General features: G+C 41.5%; 1 protein-coding gene across 3 annotated transcripts in view; it reads left to right on the top strand.

Moving 5' to 3' along the window:
* Positions 1-23,519, top strand: part of PCSK5 (proprotein convertase subtilisin/kexin type 5) — a 452,950-nt gene that overhangs the window by 100,799 nt on the left and 328,632 nt on the right. The gene's annotated exons all lie outside the window — the stretch shown is intronic.

Raw genomic sequence — 23,519 nt, 5'->3', positions numbered from 1 at the left:
AGTTCAGGTCTACTGGAACAATGAGAGCTTTTGCTCTGATAATTCTGAGAAAAGTTCTTGGGGGCACACACCTTCTTGTCCATATCCCCTTCCCCCTCCCCTAGTCTATTATTGTTTTCTGACCAGTGAGCCTTGTCTGCTCGTTGGACAGCTTTGGGACAATGTGACTTAGAGGGAGAGCAGAAACTAAACAGCAAGAATAAAAAAATGTGACGCTCTAGGAAGGAGGTCTCTCCACCATGTCCAAAATCATGGGGCATGGGTGGGCATCCTTTCATGCATGTTCCATGCCCAAGTGAAGGCAGCTGTTGATACAAATCCCTCACCCAACAGCTTAAAGAAGAGACAGCTGGCATGCCTCCTCAGCGAGGGCACAGCATCTGAGGGCAGTGGGTGGTCTGCGGGACACTTGGCATCACAGCCACTTGCCTCCTGGTGCTGCCAGATGCCAGCTGCCTCTCCCTGGATCTTCTCGAAGTCTGTCATTATGGCAGGAACTCCTTGCTTTATGCCCTTTGGAGCTTCAAAATTTAAAAAAAAAAAAAAAATTGTGCCTGTAGTACTTTCTCCCCAGCGGTTCATTTTAATAAATTGAAAGCTATACATAAGTTGAATGACTAGTAGGAGTGTGTACATTTCATTCACCTTGATTATTACCAGAAGTTAATAGTCTCTCTTCATACACACATGCACACATTTTCCCTGAATTCTGAAAGTTGCAGACATTATAAAAACATACCCCTTAATATTTCAAAGAGCCTTTCCTAAGACTACTTTCCCATATAACCACAATATCATTCTTCTCCCTTCTATGAAAGTGATCTTACCCAATTTACTATCTTCAGATCTCCCCAGTGGTCACAAAATATATTTTTGTCAATCTATTCCTTTTGATCCAGAACTTAGAATCCTATATTCCCATTATTCATTCCATGTCTTTATTTCTTGTAATCTAGAAGGTTCCCCTCCCTTGACTGGGGGTGGGGAGTCTTTCATACTGATGGTTTTGATGAGTCCATGTTAGTGATTGTAGAATAAGTCACACTTTGGATTTGTTTGGGGTTTTTTGTTTTGTTTTGTTTTGTTTTTCAGGACATCAGGGAGGCTTGACCATTTTTGGTACAAAAATTATCCAGGTGAAATTATACCCTTTTCAGTGCTTCGTGTCAGAAGGGTAGAAGTCCTATTTTTGGTGGTGGTAAATTTATTTACTTGGTTGGTCAAGGTCTCTGCTACATTTCTCCATCGTAAATGTATATTTTGTCTCTTTAATCACAATTTTGGGCAGTACTATTTCAGGTCTTGTGAATATCATGTTGCCAGTCAACTTCTCCCCAAGACTTTAGCATCCACTTAAGATTCCTGCCTAAATTGATCACTAGGTCAGTGGTTGCAAGATGAGCCTTTTCTAATTCTGTAACCCCTTCTTCATTACTCTTCCTTTTCAATATTGTTAGGAGCGCATGGATTCTTTCTTTTTTCTTTTTTTAAAGAAAAATCTTTTTTAAAGATTTTATTTTATTTGACAGAGAAACAGGCAGAGAGAGGGAGAAGCAGGCTCCCTTCTGAGCAGGGAGCCTGATGCGGGGCTCCATCCCAGGACCCTGAGATCATGACCTGAGCCGAAGGCAGAGGCTTTAACCCAGTGAGCCACCCAGGCGCCCCGGATTCTTTCTAAATATAATGACTCATTACTGACATGATTTCTTTTTGGTTCTTAAAGTGTGCCAAGTTTGAGGAGCAGGTGACTTTTCCCGTTGACTCCTGTGTCGTTTGGGAAGTCCCCGCTCAGGTTTGCAGCGCTTTCTTCCTCTGGAATGGAACAACAAAATGTTCACTTTGTATTTTCTCTACCTTCGACCTAGAGAGACCCATTTCTTCAAGTAGATGGTTTCTCTTATTGAGGAATGGTATTTTCAAGTCCAGATTTGGGTAGTAAGGGGGTCCTTCATTCTAGGCCCCTCATCAATGGGCAGGGCCTAGAGATCTGTATCTGGGGTGTCCTCCTTCTACCCCAGGCTGGATCCAGTAGCACACGTGCACCTGCTGGGGGCCAGTTTCAGATTCTGTCCCCTCTGTCCCACAGGGAGAATTCTGGTTCTCATCAGAGAATGTACTACTGTACATTACGTACTGAAATTACGTTACCGACACCACCACCGACACCACTGCCAACAACAGACTTAAGTAAAATTCAAGATTTCTTTTTGTTGTTAGAATAAATCCCATAGGAACAACACAGTCAGGCTACCGGAATCCAAAGTTGCTTGAATAAATACTTTTCTCCTCTTTGATTTGATCATTAATTTGATATATAGCTAGGTTAATCTGTTTCTGTTTTGTTCCATTTTAGAGCTCTCTCCCCCATCTTTGTAGATTTCATTTTATTTCTTTTCTTTTGGAACATGTAAAACATATGGTTCAAAGTAAAATGCATAGGATACTGTACATGCATTTTTTTTTCTTTTTGCTTTTATCAATTCATATACCCTAGAAATCACTCTGTATTAGTTCATAGAGATCTTTTTGTTTCCTTACAGCTGTATTGCAGAAGAGTTACTGTAATTTATTTAACTAGACCTCAATGAATGCAGTTCAGTTCTTTGCAATATTTCGTTTTTATAAGTAACTCCATACTGGGTAACCTTACGCGTAAGCTATTAGAGTTTTATTTTCAGAGTAAATTCCTAGTTATGGGAGTGGCTCAGTCAAAAGGCAGAAGCAAGTGTGCCTGGTGGCTCAGTCGGTTAAGCCTTCCGCTCAGGTCATGGTCCCAGGGTGCTGGGATTGAACCCCACATCAGGCTCTCTTCTCCTCAGGAAGCCTTCTTCTCCCTCTCCCACACCCCCCGCTTGTGTCCCCTCTCTCGCTGTCTCCCTCTGCGTCAAATAAGTAAATAAAATCTTGAAAAAAGGGCAGAAGCAAGGGTTAAGAGTTTGCCTAACCAGCTCCCCCTCCCCCACCAACATCCAAGCCAGAACTAGAAGACTTTACATCACCGTCAGTTCTACTTAGGAGGACCTGCTCCCCTTATCTGACTATGCTGTCACTCATGATCTGGGCTAATTTGGGAAGTGAGATTTCTGTCTATGTTATCTGATATAAGGATTACAGTGCCTGCCTTGGCCATTCCTTATTCTTAAACATTGGAAATACTCTGTTTTAGGAGTTAGATTCTGTCTTATAAGCCAATTTGAACATATTTTTTTAGTGGTAACCTTTAAGCTCACTGACATTTATAAATATGACCAAAAAGTCTCAATTCCTTTATAGTACTTTATATATATCTATATCTATATAGACATCTATAACATACATATGTGTTTTATATGCATATACATTTTATATACATACACAAATATGTATTTAAGGCACATATATATTTTACACATACATTAACATACATATATGTATGTTACTTTATTATATTATTATATACATATATATGTATTTAATCTGTAATGTGTTATTTTTACTGTGTTTCCTTGTATAGTTTTTGCTCTTTTAAAATAACTTCTGGTTTTGGGGAAGGTTTCTATTATTTTAGTGATTATTACAAATAACATTTATGTGCTCTCAGTTCCTGTATTCCTCCTTTAGGCTCCTGTGTTTGGATTGTCAACTTTAAAGGATATTCTTCAACTCTTACCTATCCAATGATTCATTAGTTTATTCTATTTTATCATTTCTATTTTTTTTTTCTTCCATTTCAGTTCATTTCCCCTGCTTTGCCAGAACACGTACCATAAACTTACTTTTCTTCCATCCTTGTTCCTACCGTTGCTCTTGGTGTAAAATTTACAATTATATATATTTCATGCTCATTGTTAGTTCTTTTGCCTATTGTGTTTTGGTTGGATGAAGCATACCCTTTGCTACACTACCTAAAAAGCATTTATTAATGTCATACTCCCTAAGTTCTTAATTATATAAAATAGATTTTGTAGACTTGATACTTGAAAGATACCTTGATTGATTGTTTTTTATCTTGGTAGTGACTGTTTTCTCTCTCTCCCTCTTTCTCTCTCTCTCTCTTTTTGATTCAGAGACACATTTTTTTTTTTCTTTTAGAGTAGTGTTAAAAATTAGACACAGTTGTAAGTATATTGGATCTTCTTTGCCTATTTTCTTTATTAGTTATTTGCCCTTGGGTCCTTTTGACCTCTATTATGCTGTATGTTTTATTCTTTTTATACATTTATGTGTTTCCTCAGTGCTCCTGATTATAGCCTCAGTTGAATCCATTCTCTGCTGGAGACCTTGTAATTTAATTATTATTTTTAGTATAGTTTCATCATTGATTTATTTCCAGGATTTTAATCAACATTAGTTTCACATCTTTCTGGTTTTTTTTTTCTATCCATATGCTTTTAAATTTTTAATTAGAGCTATATTCTCATATCTGCAGGTTCTATTTCAGTGTGTTTCATTTGGGTTGAGGTGTTTCAGTTTTGTTCTGTTGCAGATTTATGAGCAGGATTTCACTAAGCTGGAATATTTTGATTCCCTTCATATTTTGTTCTGTAGAAACCTTGTGTGGATATTTTTCTACTGGTTTCCATTCATTTTGAACTGTTTTATTTTCTGAGACCATTAGTAGCAGTTGTGTGTAGGAGGTGGGAGTTCGGACGACTAGTTAAGTTCTACAGTTCAAGAGCACACTGGCCTTTGGTGGGCTTTGTTCACCTGTTTTTTTTTTTTTTTTTAAAGATTTTTATTTATTTATTTGATAGAGATCACAAGTAGGCAGAGAGGCAGGCAGAGAGAGAGGGGGAAGCAGGCTCCCCGCTGAGCAGAGAGCCTGATGTGGGGCTCGATCCAGGACCCTGAGATCATGACCTGAGCTGAAGGCAGAGGCTTAAACCACTGAGCCACCCAGGCACCCCTGTTCACCTGTTTTGATCAAAGTTTTTAAGAGGAGATGGTCTTCTGACGTTCTTTCTTTTTCTTTCTTTCTTTCTTTTTTTTTTTTTTTGATTTCTATCTATCTTTCTCTGATCATCTCCTTCTCCATCAAGTCCTCAAAGAGTGCCCCCCCCACAAGGTGATCCCTAGTACCCGTAAGTGATGCCTTCCAAGACAGCTATCTCTGCTCCTTTGCATTTTGAACCCTAGCCAGGCTTCAGATCTGTTGTTACCATTCCTCTACTGAAGATGAAGCTTTCTCGTTACGTGGTAATTGCATCTGTGTTCTACCACCATTGGGATTCTGCTGCCTCCTTACTCCACATAGGTGCTTTTTGAAGGAGCTGTGAAGAGGTTACAATTTAGGTGGTTTTCATCATCTTGTCAAGCCAGCATTAGATTCTTGGAGCCTATTCTGGGTATGAAGAAAATGGAACACTGTGTTTCTTCTTCTCTATGCATTCCTACTCTAGCGATCTTAATTCTTCTCTAGGAAACACAGAGGCAATTGGTTGAACTAGGAGACATCATAATCAATAATAGACAATTATTATCATCCACAGAGTTTCCTTCTATCAGAATTGTGGTGCTAAAGGGTGCCAGATTTAGCTAATAAAAATATAGGAAACTTAGTGAAATTTGATAAATAGTAATTCAGATAAATAATGAATAATTTTTTAGTATGTCAGGTTAAGGATGGGTCTGATACTGATGGGCCTCTTCCTCTTGTGAGGAAAAGCTTGTTGTGACTTCCTCCTTCCTTCTGCATGGGATACTGGTGAGAGATGTCGGATGTGAAGCTGTGGCAGTTTTCTTGCAACCAGGAGGCACTTTAAGGGGGCAGAGGTCAGCTAAACATGGTGGCTGAACAGGCAAGACTGGTTCCATAGTGATCCCATTAAGCCGATGTGCCAAACTTGGAATCCCCTAGTACCTGATTTCTTGAGTTATAATTAAGTACCTTTCTGACTATGATTCATTAGGTCTTCTTTTCTTTATAGCTGAAAACATTACAAGTTAATAGAAACTCATTCCAACTAGAAAGTAACTACAGAAATTTTAAAGGTTAAACCCATCTTTTTATAGGAAGTTTTATTTTTTGTTTGTTTTAGTTCTCAGGCTCTTGGGAACTGTGACCTTTCACTTTATCGTTTATTGGCCTTTTCTTCCCTCCCACTAAAAATATGGAGAAGGGTAGGTTTTCTCTCCTATCCATCAAGCAGCCATTTGGATTTAGCTAATAAATGGATCTCTTTCACAACGATTTAACATCTTTCAAGATCCTTCTCCACTTTCTCAGTGTTGGAAATTTCTCCCCTCAATCAAAGGTGGAAACATAACCGCTGTTAGACATCGGGGTGTTTGGGACCATGACCAACTGTGCAGTACTTATATTAGTTCTCCATGAAGAGCCTCCTAACTGAGTAGATAGATATGGCAACAGATGTTTGGGAAACTGTGTTGTAAGATACATAGTGTAGTCCTGGCATGTGTGTCCATGGAAAGTGCAAACACTAGTGTAGAATTTAACTGATGAAACATTCCTCCCGTTAGTAAATGGACGGGGAGAAAGTGACCTGTGTTACAGGAGCAGTGTTCTCAGAGTTTACCCTGTGGTGGGAGTTGCCACAGGGAAGGTCTGGTGTCCATGCCCTGAAAATGAAGTTGTCTTACTATGTTCGTATAGTGCTTTCCTGGAATTACTATGTTTCTCCTAGCAAAGAAATTCTGCACAATGCTCTTAAAGCAAGTTGTTTGGTTAGATTCTTTAAAGGATTTAACTTTTTTGTTGTTTTTTGTTGTTGTTGTTGTTGTTGTTTTGTGAGAAGAACATTTGCAATTACCCTTGCTAGTGTAGGATTAAAAATGACTTTGTTTTCTTCCTCATTATACTTCTGGGTCTGGGGAGAATCCTTACCCGGTCGAAGAAACAATCTTTTCTGTGGGCTCCTTTATTGAGCAGCTCATCAAATGTATTATGGAATCCTTCATCTTTTCTGCAGCATCTACTGCTTGTGCCATAGTGGAGGAAGCACTAGATTTATTATTGGCCTGTCCAAGCAGTGTTTCCTGGTCCTCACAAACAACTTTGTAGATTTTATTCTAGTTGGCGTCTTTAAGTAAACACTGAAAGTAACGATGTCAGGTAGATTTGGACAATTATTTTGACTCGGTCTAGAGGGAACAATATTAAAATGGGCTTTTCGGTAGCTATCTGAATTGATTTTGTTGTTTGTCAAAGGCGAGATTGTTTTTGCTTGGCGGTAAAAATAGATTTATTTTTCTCTGGACCCATCACAGTAATAGCACATTTCACACTCTATGTTGCTGGGGGTTCTTTGACTTGGGAAATTTTTTGTTCTTAAATTTGTATTTGGAATGGTTTTTGTTTTGCTTTTGTTTTCATTTTAAATGGCATGGGTCCGGAACCTCAATTTTGCTCTGGCATGCTCTTCTAGGGCTGGGGTTTATTGCCTCCTCCTCATAAAGATCTCTTTTCAAAATGAAGTTTCTGTGTTCATTGAGTAAAGGTCAGCTTAGTAATAGCAAAATGATTGAAAAACTCAATGTATACATTTAATAACACATTTCCCTTGATGTTTTCCAAAATCTCTTTTGTTTCTTCTGTAACTATGACCATAATCTCTCATTATACTGTGTGTCTCATTTATCTGTTTATAATCTGTCTACACCAACTTGAATAGAAACTTGATGAAGGCCAGACCCTGTTTTCTCATTCCCTGGTGAAGACTCAACCTCCAGAAAACCGTTGGATTAGTATTGCTTGGGAAGTTAAAAACAAACTTATAGAACATAAGTGAATGAAAGAAATGTCTTGACAGTTAACAGCTGTAGAGAAATGGTATAATATAATTGCCATTCCTCTGGCTATTATGGGATAGCATCATTATACAATAGATACATGTCCTTTGGAAGGACTTGAAGATCACTCAACCGGGACAAATAGATTTTAATAACTAGATGTTACACATAAGGTTGAAGATTCTCCAGCTGTTCACGTGAATAAAGAAGCCATCGTAACTTTCCACATCTGTCGAGCCTTCAGGGACCTACAGCCCCAGGGATGTCTGGCGGCATCTGAATGGGAGGCCCCAGTTAGAGCCACCCACCCAGCAGACCCTCATGGAGCACAGCACTATAAGCCATAGTAGTTGGGTTTTCAGCCATTAAGTTTTGGGGTAGTTGGTTTACACTGTGTAGGAAAGAGAGAAAGTTGGACAATACAACCTGCATTTATTGATACTAATGACTTTCCTCTTTCTAAGCGGCATACTTTTTTGGTTCCATTGTACATACCAAGCCTATTCCTTGATCATATAAAAACATAAGGACTAGATGACACTTGGAGAATTCATGTTACTAGGAAAAAGAAAAGATGTATAGGTGTCAACACAGTCTCTTTGGCTTGGTGGGAAAGTGTAGGGGAATTGCGATTTGGTCTGCAACTGGTTATGACTCTATGGGTCTTGACCATGCTCTCTCTCCGGATACAATTGCTTGATTTTTAAGAATAAGAATTTGACACACTGATATTATTATTCCATCTTTTGGGAGTTTCTATACAACTACTGCAGGTTTCTTATAGAAATAAATGTATTTGAGGTAATGACTTATTAAAGTGTGTGGTGAAACCCTTCAGAGACTTGAGAGTGTTCAGAAAGTTGAGTCAGTAATCTATCCAGAGAGAAACAAAGCTAAAAATCCAAAGGCTGTTTGAAATTCCATGTCCCATTAGTTTTTATATATAATTCCAACAGACCACCAAATCTTACTTGTCCTTTAATGGTATCTACTTCAGTGCCTTTCCTTGAGACAAAAATTAGGGCAACGAGCCACTGTTAAAGTTTAAGGCCAAACTTCTGCTGGTCTGTATGTTAAATTTTGACAAGTTAAGCTTATGGTTTTTTTGTTTTGTTTTGTTTTAATTTATTTTTTATTTATTTTCAGCATAACAGTATTCATTATTTTTGCACCACACCCAGTGCTCCATGCAATCCGTGCCCTCTCCAATACCCACCACCTGGTTCCCCCATCCCCCATCCCCCCCGCCACTTCAAACCACTCAGATTGTTTTTCAGAGTCCATAGTCTCTCATGGTTCACCTCCCCTTCCAATTTCCCCCAAGTCCCTTCTCCTCTTTATGAGGAAAGTTCAATGGCTTTTACTCTGGAAGGGGAGGAGCTTATATAATAGTTCTAGACATCACTTGAATACGGGAGGCTTCACTAGTCTCTCTTTTTCTTCCATTCCTCTGTATCCTCTTCTACGTACATATCATGTGACTCGGTCTCGATTGACAACTTCCTTTCGGAGCATCCAATCTGTGGGAATTTGGGGAGGCAACTTAGTGAAGCTGAAGTAGCTTTTACTGTTCCGAAGTTCTGCAGAATTCTAGAAAGGGGTGCATCCTTCATTAAAACTTTGACAGAAGTCAAAGCATGATAGGACTTGCAAGGTTACCTGCATGTATTATTTATTTGTTTTCTGTCTGTCCATCTGTACATCCACACATCTATTTAAGAGAAACCATTGATGTGGTCAAACCTCACCACAGAACAACGGAGGTTTTGGGAGGATCTTATATAAGTTTGTCCCTGTTCTTTATTAGTTTTTGTTTCTGTTTTTAATTGAAAAATGAATTTTTTTCCTCACCTTAAAAATAGCTGCCACTACCATTATTTTTCAAGACAATATTGCCATTTTTGAAATAATATATATGAAGAGACATGACCCTTTAGTAAGATTGTGTTTAAATATCTTCAAATGATATTCAGATTCTTTCTCCCTGACCTTAAATGTCTCCGGTATTAGAAATAATTGTTTTCTGTTTTTCCTCCAAATTTCTTTTGTGATTTTGAAAAGATAGAGAGGGGCGCTTGAGTTCTGAAGTCAGTTGTTAAAACGCTTACCCGAACCATACTACATTCTGCTCCTGGCAGGGGGAAGTCCTGCAATCTCTTAACTCCTCTTCCTGGGATCTTAGTGGAAAAAAAGTAGAGAAATTTTCTGAGCCAGATTTGTGCATAGAGACCCAGGAGGTGAAGAGTTCCATGTCAGCAGAATTGTGTACACAATGTAAACAAAGAAATTACATTTTAGAAAGAATAAGGCTCCCTGCTTATTGATGTTCACATAACTATTAAATAATGCTACTCCATTGCTTCTAAAATTCATGAGCTCCAACATAGAAATTGTTTCTTAGCTTTATAGGCGCTTTGGGAAAACATTTTAATTGAGATCATCCTTAAGTAAACACAACTTAACTAATTTACTAATTGCTCCATTTGAGGCAGGAGGAGTGCATTATGAATTTTAGGTTCTTGATTCACAGTCAGCCAGAATGAAAGGCATTTAGTAAAACTGAGTTTTTCCTCAACTCATAGAAGAGTTTACCTCCTGACCAGAAGGCAAGACCATATTAAAAGTGAGCCACTGACCCAAGACTGGAGAAGAGTCAAGAAGTGCTTACATCCGTTGTGCAATGTGTTGGTAAAGGAAACAGACCTGTACCCTGAGCTTCTGTCTGGCCTGGCGAGATCTCCCATCAGGTCTGTAAGGGGATAACAGCGCGTCTGTCCCTGTGTTGTATCTCTTCTGAGCTCTTCTGCCAGAACTACTTACTGAACGTCATCAGTGGTCCATTAGCATAATCAGGACCCTCAAGTGAATGTCGTCTTTTCTTCTCCCATAATTCTTTGTGAAGCCTTCAGTCCCTGCACATTTCCTATGCAGTTTCTTGAATCTTCTCACTGGCAAAGTTGAATCAGCAGGTGCACCCTATTAGGAGCCCATGTGTGGAAGACCAAGATTTCTAGATCCCACTTGAACTTTTTCTATTACCTGCTACCTGCATTACGTGTCTTAACTATGTAGATTACCTTCTGCATTTTACCCAGTTTACTTCTGCCTTCTCTGTTCAATAAATACAATCTTAACAATGATTATTTCTACTGTGAACTCTAGAGGTTACAAAGACACAGAATACAGACGCTAGTTCTTCAAGAGTCTTGTCATTTCATTGCGAAAATAAAACCCATATATCATCAGAGATTTCTGGTGTGAGTGCTCAGTGGGGGAAGCAGGGAAACCGGGCTCTCTGAAGGGAAGGTTTGAACAAATGCACAGCGATCCCAGAATTCACCTTAGAATTCCATATATGATGCATTTACGTATCCTCGTGGCTGTTCCTCTGTGATGTGTCGGTGATGACACAGACAACCCTTCTCTTCCACATAAGTTCTGCCAACCGAATGCTCTGATTTTTTCCTACGTTTCTGGGTTCAGCCTACTTCCTTCAGACAGATAACCTCATATGCCTGTTAGCTTTTGCTGTCTAAAAACCACTCTCAAAACGTTGTGCTTTAGAAACACAGATATTTATTGTTTTTATGATTCTTCATGTCCTCCGTTGGGGCTGAGCTCAGCTGAGCCACTCTCTGGTTTCTTATGGGATCACTCATGACTCTGTGCACCATTCTGGGTCTGCTGGGGGCTCAAGAGTCCAGCGTGGCTTTAGCTGGCACAGCTTTCATCTCTTCAGTGTGGTCACTCATCTTTTAACAGGGTGACCAGAGAAAGAGCGTGGGAGGTGTGGGACTGGAGCGCTGTCACTTCTGTTACGTTTTTAGGGGCCAAAGCAAGTCGCCAAGCTAGCCGGAAATCGAGGAGGAAGGAATACCCTCATAGTTTGATGGGAGGAATTCCAAGTGCCACAGGTATAGGTGAGCGGTGGAGAATTGTGTCCGTTTTAACTTCAAACACATCTGATGATTACCCCAAATTTTGCTAAGACCATCACATTTACACAGTATATGCTGCCTTTAGGCATTGTTTAACTTTGAGGCAACAAACAGCACCAGTGTGCTCACTGCCAGATGATGGAGTGACCTGAGGGGCGAAGATGTTAACGTTTTATAGACATGAACAGATTTGAGATGGGAAATAGCCCAATGCCAGAATTGTAGGAAGAAATCACTTGTGGATCTGAGCAGAAACTTGAGATCCACGCATCCGATTGTTACAGGCTACTGCTATGGGGGTGTCACTGTAATTTCCATATTTCTAGAACAGAAGTTGGTATTTTCATTCCCTAACCAAACTTCATCCCGTGCTGCTTTTCTCAGGAAATGATCCTACCAGTTGCTCTGTAGCCCAAGCCACCCATCTGATGATCCTTGGTTTTTCTCTCTCTCACCATATTCAGTCATTGTTACTAACAGTAACTCTTTGGGATACCTATTTAGTAAAACATGCTGGAGTGTTTCCTGTCTCTGCTAATCTCGGCCACTGTCCTCTCTCCCTCAGTAGAGCTGTTTCCCAAGTAATTGGTCTCCATGCTTTCCTTCATGTTCTGTAGGACCCACTGTGACTTCTTAAAACTAAATGTTCATCCAGTTGGCATCCAATGACTGAGTTTTGACTATGTGTTAGACTCTGTGGATACAGAAATCAAGGCAAAGTGACTGCCTCTGGGAGTCTATAATCTGGTGTGGGAGACGTGATAGAGACAAGTTGATAGATGACACAGTAATTAGGAGTGCTGTGAAGAAAATGAAATCAGAGTCAAGAGTAGAGAGTGACACAGTGCTATTTCCCATCGCTGGGTTAGGGAAAGCCTGTCCCCGGAAGTGATCCTTGAACATCAGAGAGGGAACTGTGTGGATATCTGAGTCAGTGTCAACAAATAGCAAGACTTCCAAACCTTGGGATAGGAGTAGGGTTGGGATGGAACAGGATAGTTAGTGGAACTGAATGAGTAATAGGGCAGGGGAATGGCTTCCCATCAGTCCATGGAATGGATTTGGTATATTGTTGAAACTGTGAGGGGAGGGGTACCTGGGTGTCTCAGTGGGTTAAAGCCTCTGCCTTCGGCTCAGGTCATGATCCCAGGGTCCTGGGATCGAGCCCTGCATCAGGCTCTCTGCTCAGCGGGGAGCCTGCTTCCTCCTCTCTCTCTCTGCCTGCCTCCCTGCCTACTTGTGATCTCTGTCTGCCAAATAAATAAATAAAATCTTTAAGAAACTGTGAGGGCAAAGTCAGTGGAACTGGAGAATGATTGGCCATATTTATTGAGAATAGTTACGACCACTTACAGTGACCACTGCTGCATGGAAAAGAGGCAGTAGAGGAATAAGAGGGAATAGTAGCTTGAATCAGTGTGTGGCCCTGAAGATGGTGGGAAGAGATCAGGTTTCAGAGTTCTTTTGAAGGATCTGCTGACGGGCGTTTGCAAGGAAGGCAGGGAGGCCCAGATGGTGTAAACTGGCGTGGGGAGCGTGGAAAATCCTGGGTACGAATGGTTTTGTGGGAGCCAGAAGGAGAAATCAAGTGGTTTTCTTGGAATTCGGTTTGACATACATTTTTTTAAATTTATTTTAAGATTTTTATTTACAAGAGAGAGCATGGGGAGCAGAGGGAGAGGGACAACCAGACTCGGCACTGAGAACAGAGCCTGATACGGGGCTCGATCCCAGGACCCTGAGATCAGGACGTGACCCGAAACAAAGAGTCAGACACTCCACTGACTGAGCCACCCAGCGCCCCCAGTTTGAGATGCATTTCAGACGTCCAAACTACATCAATCCCTGTCTTAAAACCTTTAAGTGATTTTACACTGAGTTGTGGTAAAACTTCAAATATAACGAACAAACAAACATGGCTTGTAAGAGCATGTACGGCCTGGCCCCCGTGTCTCTGCCGCCTGATCTCATTCTACTTGCTCTCCTCCCTCGCTCCTCGTTCATCTGTACGTGGCCGTGGTGCTGGTTTCTTTCAGTTCCTTTACTGCTGGAGTCTCTCTTTGATTGTCCTCTCCCCTTCCCCCGGATGAGCACCTCCTCTCCATCCCTTGCTTGCCCCCCGGCTCAGTCAGCTCCTCTTTGGTAGCTCCGCTGAAATGTCACTTTCTCTAGGAAGTGCGCTCAGCCTCTCTTCACCTCCCGCCGACGAAGCTCCACGTTCCCACGGTCTTCTGGCAACCCTCTTTCCAGTGCCAGGCAGGTGTTTTTGTGAAATTGCTTGGTGGTCACACAGACAAGACTTGAAGGACTTGAGCACAGGGACAGTGTCCGAGCCCCCGTAGAGCGACCAGAATGTAGTAAGAACTTGATAAAAAAAAAAAAAAAAAAATCTATTTCTGGGGCGCCTGGGTGGCTCAGTGGGTTAAAGCCTCTGCCTTCAGCTCAGGTCATGATCCCTCTGGGATCGAGCCCTGCATCGGGCTCTCTGCTCCGCAGACAGCCTGCTTCCTCTACTCTCTCTCTCTGCCTGCTTCTCTGCCTGCTTGTGATCTCTGTCTTTCAAATAAATAAATAAAATTAAAAAAAAAAAAAATCTATTTCCAATAGATTGGAAGCCTAAGATTGGTTAAGGAGGTAAAAAGTCCTGAATCGGGGCCAACAGCCTATACTTCAAGGCTCTGTGAACACTGGGGGCACTGCAGCAGAACTAGAGGAAGAAAAGACGAAGGGGCAGAGGTTTCAGACCCAGGCTTCCAAAATCCGAGTGTTTTTATACCTGCTGCATTCGAGAGCGGTGTGAATCCCGGCAGTGCAGCGGGCTGTGCATATCAAGTGAAGCTCGATCTCAGGGTCTCGGAAACGTCTGATGAGTTTTAGGGCTTTCGGGTTACCCTTTAGCAACAATGCTGGGTGATGCAGCTCAGACCCGTTCTCTGAACACGAAGACAGGACATGTAGGCGTTCTGGGAAGGAGAAAAGATTTGTTTGTTGGCTTCTTGGATTTCGCTTTGATACAGATCTTTAGGACTGGAAGTTTCTATTTCAAGATGCATCAGGGGCGACCAGATGCAAAGAGGATCCCACAGTTTACACATGAGAGAAACGGCCGCTCACCTAAATGCACAGACTGTCCAGTGATCCTTTGGCAGTTCTGCCTCAGTGCTGCTTCTTGTATAGAGATTTCCCCTATGCCTCCTGCACCAACACCTGTGTAGCTGCCCACATTCTCACCGTCGCCCATCAGGGTGGCCCTTTTCTTGTAGTCGATGAGCTTACACTGATGCGTAATCACCCCAAGTCCGTGGTTTGCATTAGGGTCGCCCTTGGTATTGTACCTTCTGTGGTTTGGGACCAACATATAATGACCTGTATCCAGCACGGGAGTATCCCGGACAGCATTTGCACTCTGAAAATTCTCTGTGCTCCCCTTACCCTTCCTGTCATCCCCAATCCCCAGCAACCACTGATCTTTCTACGGTCTTCATAGTTTCGCCTCTTTCCACAGTGTTCTATAGTTGGAATCTTTTGGGGTGTAGCCTTTTCAGATCAGCTCCTTTCACTGAGTAATTTAAATTTCCTCCATGGCTTTTCGTGGCTTGAGAGCTCATTTCTTTCTAGTACGGAGTAATGTTCCACTCTCTGGACGTACTACAGTTTGTGTGTTCACCTGCTGAAAGCCATCTTGGTGGCTTCTGAGTTTTGGCATGTGTGAATAAAGGTGCTGTAAATAAGCATCCGTTTGCAGTGTTTTGGTTTATGGATATAAGTGTTCAACTCCTTGTCGTAAATGCCAAGGAGTATAACAGTTGTATGGCAAGAGCCTGTTTTGTTTTGTAAGATGCTGCCGAACCGTCGCCCAGTGTGGCTGCCCTTGCCTTCCTGACGTGAATGAAAGTTCCTGTCCCTCCCCAGCCTTACCAGTGTTTGACAGGGTCCGTGTTCTGGATTTTGGCCATTCTAATAGTTGTGTGGTGGTATCTGATTTTTTTTTTTTAAGATTTTATTTATTTATTTGACAGAAAGATCGCAATTAGGCAGAGAAGCAGGTAGGGGGGTGGTGGGATTCATGCTCCCTGCTGAGCAGAGAGCCCAATGCGGGACTCAATCCCAGGACCCTGAGGTCATGACCTGAGCCGAAGGCAGAGGCTTAACCCACTGAGCTACCCAGGTGCCCCTGGTATCTCATTTTTATTTGCATTTTTCTGCTGACCAATGACATGGAACATCTTTTCATAAGCTTATTTGCCCTCTGTATCTCCTCTTTGGTGAGGTGTCTGTTAAGGTCTTTGGCCCATTTTTTGAAAATTTGTTTGCTTCTTTATTGTTGAATTTAAGAGTTCTTTGTATGTTTTCGACATGTCCTTTATTAGATGTGTCTTTTGCAAATATTTTCTCCTAGTCTGTGGATCATCTTCTCAATGTGTTGATATTATCTTTCACAGAGCAGAAGTTTTTAATTTTAATGAAGTTCAGCTTTTCAATTATTTCTTTCACAGATTGTGCCTCTGGTGTTGTATCTAAAAAGGCATCCTCGTACCCAAGGTCATCTAGCTTTTCTCCTGTGTTATCTTCCAGGAATTTTAGTTTTGCATTTTACATTGAGGCCTCAGATCCAGTTTGAGTGAATTTTTGTGAAGGATGTAGGGTCTGTGTCTAGAGGGACATTGTTCCAGCACCATGATCATCTTCGGTCCGTTGTAGGGCCCTTGCTCCTTTATCAAAGATGGGTTGGCTATACTGCCTCAATTTCTTGATCCCCAGTTACCAGTAGAATTTTTGGAACTGAATTTTTTCTCTCATGTTCCTCTGTCTAGGCACGTTTTGTACCCCCATAGCCTTTCTTCTTCTTACGTTCGCTGTTTTCTGATGTTTCTTGGGTGTTATGTGGGACATCCTCGAGATTTTGTAACTGAGAAATGATCCTCTGTCAAAATGGTATTATAGTAAATGTGAACCATGGTTCTGGAAGGGTTGGAATACTGGCATAAATGTGTGGAGTTTAAAAAAAAAATGTGTGATGACTCATAGGAGGCCAGCTGACCAATGTAACAAGGAAGAGTTGGACGCTGTTTTCTACTCGCACATCTCATCCCTAGTCTCTAGACCTGCAGCCACAAATGTAAAATAATCAGGTCATCCCAGCTAACCTTACAAAGGATCAAGTGCCCCCCAAAAAGAAAAGAAAACAAAAACATAAACAAAACAAACAAAAAATAATCAAGTGCCCCTTCAAGTTTGTCTGACCTGCCTTTCCAGACAATAAAGAAAACCGTTACCATATTATTTTTGTAGTAATCTCTCTCTCTCTCTTTCTCTCTCCATAATTAGTGTTCTTTTCTAAACTATCGGATACACTCATGCCTCCTATGATTGTGTTCTCATCAACAAAGGATTGTAGTAACAGCAGCCATTTCTTATGTACTTTATCTTCTTTAATCTTTATGGCAATTCTCTACATTCAAACTATAGGTCAGGTTTTAAGAATGTAGGGAACTTAACAAACTTGTGTAGCTGGAGAGTGGCGGAGGCGGGATTTAATTTTTCTGATAACCTCAGCTGTAGTAGTTAGTTGCTGTGCTGAGTTTCATGTCATTAAAATAGACTGGGCTTCTTTGGAATTTCTGGAAAATCTACAAATTGAGTAATACTCCTTGAATAATTGGTTGTTAGAACTGTTTTGGCCAGGGACAGCTTTTTTTTTTTTTTTTTTTTTTTTTTTTTTTTTTTTTTTTTGGTCCCCATATGTGTGATAACAAAGAACTTCAAGTCCATCAAATTGAACCATAAACTGAATACATGTTGCAGGGCTCTAACTTAACTGAGATTTTCAAAAATCTATGAAGTTATCCTTGGTTTTGGAGTAATAGAATCTCTACTTCATGTATCCCCAGAAGAACCCATCAGTTTATGGCCTCACAAAAGTCCAAAGTCCACTATCTCTAGCTCACCCTGAGAAAGAAGTCAAGGAAAGACCTTTTCCAAATAGATGCAAGAAGAAGTAAAATGATTGTCTGAAGCTGTGAAGGGGACAACTAAACATGGGTACTTACCAGTACCATCTGAGAAGCAGATGTCAGATCCATTGGAAGGGACAATTTCATCTTAAATGGAGCCAGGCTCACAGTGGAGTAAGCCATTTCCTGTGGTGTTTTGGATATGCCTTTTGAGAGCTCATGCGAACTTACTGTTGCAAATTCAGGAATTTTGTGGAGTGTGATAGTTTAAAACTCAACATGATGTGGGTATTTACACCATGGAAATTGGCAAACACTACAAATAAGGGATTTTTTTTTAAGTTTATTTAGTTTTTTTAGTAATCTCTATGTCAAATATGGGGCTCGAACTCACAACCCCAAGATCAGGGTCATATGTTCTTCTGATGAGGCAGCCTGGAGACCCAAAGGAATTTTCTTTCTCTTTTTTTTTAAAGATTTTCTTTTTATTTATTTGACAGACAGGGATCACAAGCAGGCAGAGAGGCAAGCAGAGAGAGAAAGGGAAGCAGGCTCCCTGCTGAGCAGAGAGCCGGATGCGGGGCTCGATCCCAGGATCCTGGGATCATGACCTGAGCCAAAGGCAGAGGCTTTAACCCCCTGAGCCACCCAGGCACCCTTTTTTTTTTTTTTTAAATGAATCGAGAGGTACATGGGTGGCTCAGTCCATACAGCCTCAAATTCTTGATTTTAGGTCAGGTCCTCATCTCAGGGTCATGAGATGGAGCCCCATGTTGGGCTCTGCACTCAGTGCAGAATCTACTTTGGATTCTCTTTCTCTCTCCCTCTGTCCTTTTTCTCTCTCTCAATGAATGAATGGATGAATGAATTAAATAAAATCTTTTAAAAACTGATTTGCCAGCACATCTTTGGCTATTTAGCAAAGAAGTGAGCTCTCTGTCACTGCAACTAAGAAAATAGAAACTTCACGATTTCCTGAAAGATATGTTGGAATATGTGGAATCAGGGAAAAATTAGGTCCCTGTGGTCTTACTCAGCTGTGTACTACCTTATCCCTTGAATGCACTGATCACAGTGCTAAGGCAAGTGAGATTTGTGATTTGAATGCCTTTACTGATGCTCTCTTGTCCAACACCCACTCCTAACCTACCGCTGGCTTCGCACATGTTTCGCCTTCCGCTAAGCCCCTTCTGTTTTAACTTCTAACAGAAGAGTTTCCATAACCCTGTGGTCTGGTGTCAGACTGTTTCCTTTTGAATCCTAATTTTAATATTGACTAGCTGCGTGAACTCTGGAAGGCTACTGAGTCTGATTAAGCCCCCCCCCCCTTTTTTAATCTGTTAAAAGTAAATGGTAGGAATACCTCCTTCAAACAGTTGTTCTGAGTCTTAAATGAAGTAATTAGTCCAATGCTTGGCCATGATAAGACTCTTGTAGGTGTCAGTTCTATTTCCCCTAAGGGAGTATCGATTCTGGGTTTTGTTTTTTTGTTTCGCTTGCTTTTTTTTTTTTTTTTTTTTTTAATTCCTTCTCCTCTTGAACTCCAGCCTCTACGAAGACTTTCAAGTATATATACACTGTACTAGGTTGACTAGCTATGTTTTTGAATTTGTCTATAAAACAGAATTTTTGTGTATTCTGCATTCTCACAAAGCGTGTATTCTCAGAAATGCAGTCTGTGGAGCCACTTTATGGATAATAACAAGAGATGTTTTCAATGTTAGTGCGTGAGCTGTTGGCAGCGTATAAATTGGCAGTCCTTTGAAGACCCTCAGAACTTGGAGAAGTTTAAAAAGAATGACATGGAGAGTCATCCCCCGTCCACCCCCCCAAGCAAAGGACAGCGAAAACTTAACAAAAGTGTTTATTTTTAGTAGAAACTGTTCTTTCATTGAGCAAACACTGTGATGTGTTCATGAAAACACAAGAAAAGCAGACACACCCAGAGTGATTTATTTTTTTAATTTATTATTATTATGTTCAGTTAGCCAACATAGAGTACATCATTGATTTTTAGTGTAGTGTTCAGTGGTCCCTTAGTTGTATATAACACCAATGCTCATCGCAACACGTGCCCTCCTTAATGCCCATCACCTGGTTACCCCATACCCACCCCACCCCTCCCCCCGCCGCCCTTCTCCCTTCTTTAACCCATAGTTTGTTTTCCAGAGTCCAGAGTCTCTCATGGTTTGCCTCCCTCTCTGATATCTTTGTCTTCAGTTTTCCCTCCCTTCCCCGATGGTCCTGTGTGCTGGTCCTTAAGCAGTACAGCTCATAACCCGGGTATGGAAAAGGTCATTTCTAGAGCCCACAGAGCAAACTCTTTCAAATTGCATTCCCAGATAAAAGCTTTTATGGATAAGGAAGTGAGAGACGCAGGTGGCAAGCATCGTTCCTATTTTCCATTTTGTGTCATTTCTCTAAATATTTAGTCACTTGTGCATGGGCCATCATTGAAAATACAGTACATTATTCAGAAACAAAGGTGCGTACATTTACTGTAAGTATTTATATATACTGAGTGTATATGTGGTTTGCATCATCTTCAGAGATCCTAGAGGCTCTGAGTGGATTCTTTTTGAATACTGGTCTATAGACCACATATGTGGTGACACCTTTCTGTAAACTAGCCTTGAGTTCAGCTCTGGCCGAGATCTTCTCAACATTGATTGACTATGTCTGAGGAAATTTGGACTAATCTATGTTCTTTTTGCCTTTGGGTGATGCTATAGCATAGATTCCTGTCAAGTAAATAGAGCCCGGTTTAGAGACCATTTCAGTGAGGCAGTTAAGGAAGTGATTAACTCATTCTCCTCTTGGGTCATTTTTGACTGGCACCAGTATATTCCATAGTCTTTGCTCTCTGGATACCTTTGCTCTCTGGATACCTATGTATGAAACAACCACATCAGAAATATGTTTGGAAGCCTCGACCACTGGAAATGTGTGTTAAAAAAAAAAAAAATCTAAAGATCACATTCAGAATTTAGGATTCTGAATTAAGGGTCCTCTGACCTTATTCCTCATTTGCAGGAAACACCCCAGGCCCTGATTTCTTCTTCTTTTGACATGTTGGCCACTTGCTATATTAGATGATCTGAATGAATCAGCTATTTCCCCTCCTTCCCTTTCCACGTTGGCAGATGAAAAGAAAAAAAGATGGTACAAAAATATTTAATCTGTTAAAGTCGGTTTCAACAGGGGCAGAGGTGGAAGAAAGAAACCTAACTGCTTCACTTTTAACACACATGTTTTCCATAGACGGCTGGTTTTCTTCAATTTTCATAATTACAATTTCAGGCAGCATCCCTCCACTCCAGGATGGCTATCCCATTTGTGGGTTACCCATTTCCTGCACATTTCCTTCCTCCAGCCCACCTCTTGGCCACATTAACATTACTTCATGTCACAAACGATACCACAGGTGGCCAGAACAGGTTCTGAGAAAGGGAAAATGACGTGGAAACCTGTCAAGGTTGCTTTCTGTTACATTAAAGTGTTTGGTGAGGAGAGGCCCCACACTCTTGGCCAGAAGGAGACTTCTGGAAAACGTAGACATTTCGGAAATCCTTTCTTTCATGATTATCTCCATTAAGTAAGCATTAGCTGGCTAGGCATCCCTGACAAGGTTGGAGCAGCGAGCATCACAGCAGCTGTGAACTTGGAAATGGGGTTGAGGATATGCCCTCACTTCTGGCATGTGATCTGTTGGCCCAATATTTACCACAGTCGAAGGTTAGACTTGGTTTAATGCATAGTCTTTGGGGGCTTACAGTCAATAAGACAAAATTCACATATAAGATCCAATAGTCAAGAGCAATTCAGAATTTATTAAGGGGTTGGATTTATTAGGGGGTTGGATTGTATAGGACAGAATGTGTGTGTCTGTGTCTGTCTGTCTGTCTATATCCTTGAGTTCAGGGATGGGATAGAGACTGATGAGTCGGCTGAAGTCCATGAGAAGTCTTTGTGAGAAGAGGTGTAGGAGCTGGGCTACGCCTGGAAAACTGCGGGGAGGTGGAGAGAGTGGAATCTGGGTCAGTGTCGCAGTAGAGTGAATGTGTGGGTGTGTGCAGAGCCTCAAATGCCAGAAATAAGTCAAGAAGGTGAGGAAAAGATACAGATGTTCAAAAAATATATAAGCCCTCATCCTCCATGAAATTGATATTACCTGTGGTGAAAAGTGGGTACACCCTTTGTGAAAGTGAATCCTTGAAACTGTCAAGTGTGTTGATAACATTGGACAAAAGGCAGTCTCATTTGGAGAATAAATTTACAAATTCTTATCAGAGGCTGTTAGAGGCATCTGTCTCTCATTAGCACCAGATTTTGATGGATGACGTTCGGAAAGAGATGAGCTTCCATTGATTTAGGTTGTTGTTGGAATAAAAGCCCAGTCATGCTTACAAAGCCCTGGATGGACTGACCTCTCTTCTGCTTCTGACTGGCTATTTTCCAGACCATTCTGTCCCTCATTCCCTGAGCTTCAGCCATACACCACCTTCTTTTTCTTTCTTCGGTGTGCTAAGCAGTTTCCCATCTTATGTTACCTTGGCATTGACTGTGATCTCTACTGAGAAGAGACGAATGTCTAGGCTGTTGGGCAGAGCAGCTCTTTCTTACCATTCATGCGTCAGCTCTGATTTCACTTCCTGAGACCAAAGAGTCGTGTGCCCTGGTCCCCTGGCATTAGCCATCACATCACCCTCTTTCATTCCTTTCCTCCTTTCCAAGGAGGGCTCTGATTGTTGTCTCTCCTTCGGAAGGCTCATTAGGACAGGATACCTTACCTGCTGCTTTCTGCCATACCCCAGCGGGTAGTAGGTGCTCAGGAAACTGAGTCAGGGGCAGTGGGGTAGATTACACTCAGAGCCTATAAAGCTGGCATTCTTTCCCACTCCCAAAGAGCTGAATTGTTACAAAGGCAGCAAGAAAATGGAGAATGGTAAGGTCCATGGTGGCCCATGTCACGACGGCATTATGTTACAGCACGTTTTTTCACCTTTGTTCCTCTGTGAAGTCTTAGGAACCTGGGAAACAACACCCCTTAGGGATATTTCAAAGAGGTGGACTTGGAGGGGTCATTGTGTGGATTAGATGAACATTTGTCTAACAGAAAAAGCTGCTGGTTTCATGCATTTCTTACTATGTTTATACGTTGTAGCCGTTGTGGAACCAAATAACTCTGAACCTAATGAGCTAAAACCCGATGTTTCTCCAGCCTGCCCTCTGACCCTGGCAACACATTCCTGTCCCCTTGCTCGTTCCCTTCTCCAAGTACCACTGGCCAAGTGTGCCTGCCCCCTACCTGTCCTGGCGTGACAGCTCTGGTTAATTCCGCAAAAGGGATATGACGGGTCTGTTACTTTGTTTCTTGTTCATAGATTTCTGACAGAAGCCCCTCTCTGGCTGACACTGTCCAAAAGTGGCCTGAGTTCTTAGCTTTGGCTCGTTTGGCTTCCAGGTGCCTGGTTAAGAAAGGATCAAGTGGGTGTTCTCCCCTTGCCTAGTTTGGGTTTATGAATGAAATGTTACAATGCGGACACCTGGATGGCTCTGTGGGTTAAAAGCCTCTGCCTTCCACTCAGGTCATGATCCCAGAGTCCTAGGATTGAGCCCCACATCGGGCTCTCTGCTCCATGGGGAGCCTGTCCCGCCCCCCCCACACACCTGCCTCTCTGCCTACTTGTGATCTCTGTCAAATAAATAAAAATCTTTAAAAAAAACACAAAAAACCAGAAATGTTACAATGCCTTTTTATGTGCCATTAATACGTGCTACGATAAAATGACACACCCCCAATTGTGCCACTGGGATGTAATTTACTTGACTCTATTTTTTCTAAAGGATCTATGGCATTAGGACAGGGCAGAGCTGGCAGAAGATTTCTGTCCCACTT

This window comes from Mustela lutreola, chromosome 12, assembly GCF_030435805.1.
Source record: "Mustela lutreola isolate mMusLut2 chromosome 12, mMusLut2.pri, whole genome shotgun sequence".
NCBI classification, from domain to species: Eukaryota; Metazoa; Chordata; class Mammalia; order Carnivora; family Mustelidae; genus Mustela; species Mustela lutreola.
This window is presented reverse-complemented; position numbering and strand designations above follow the sequence as displayed.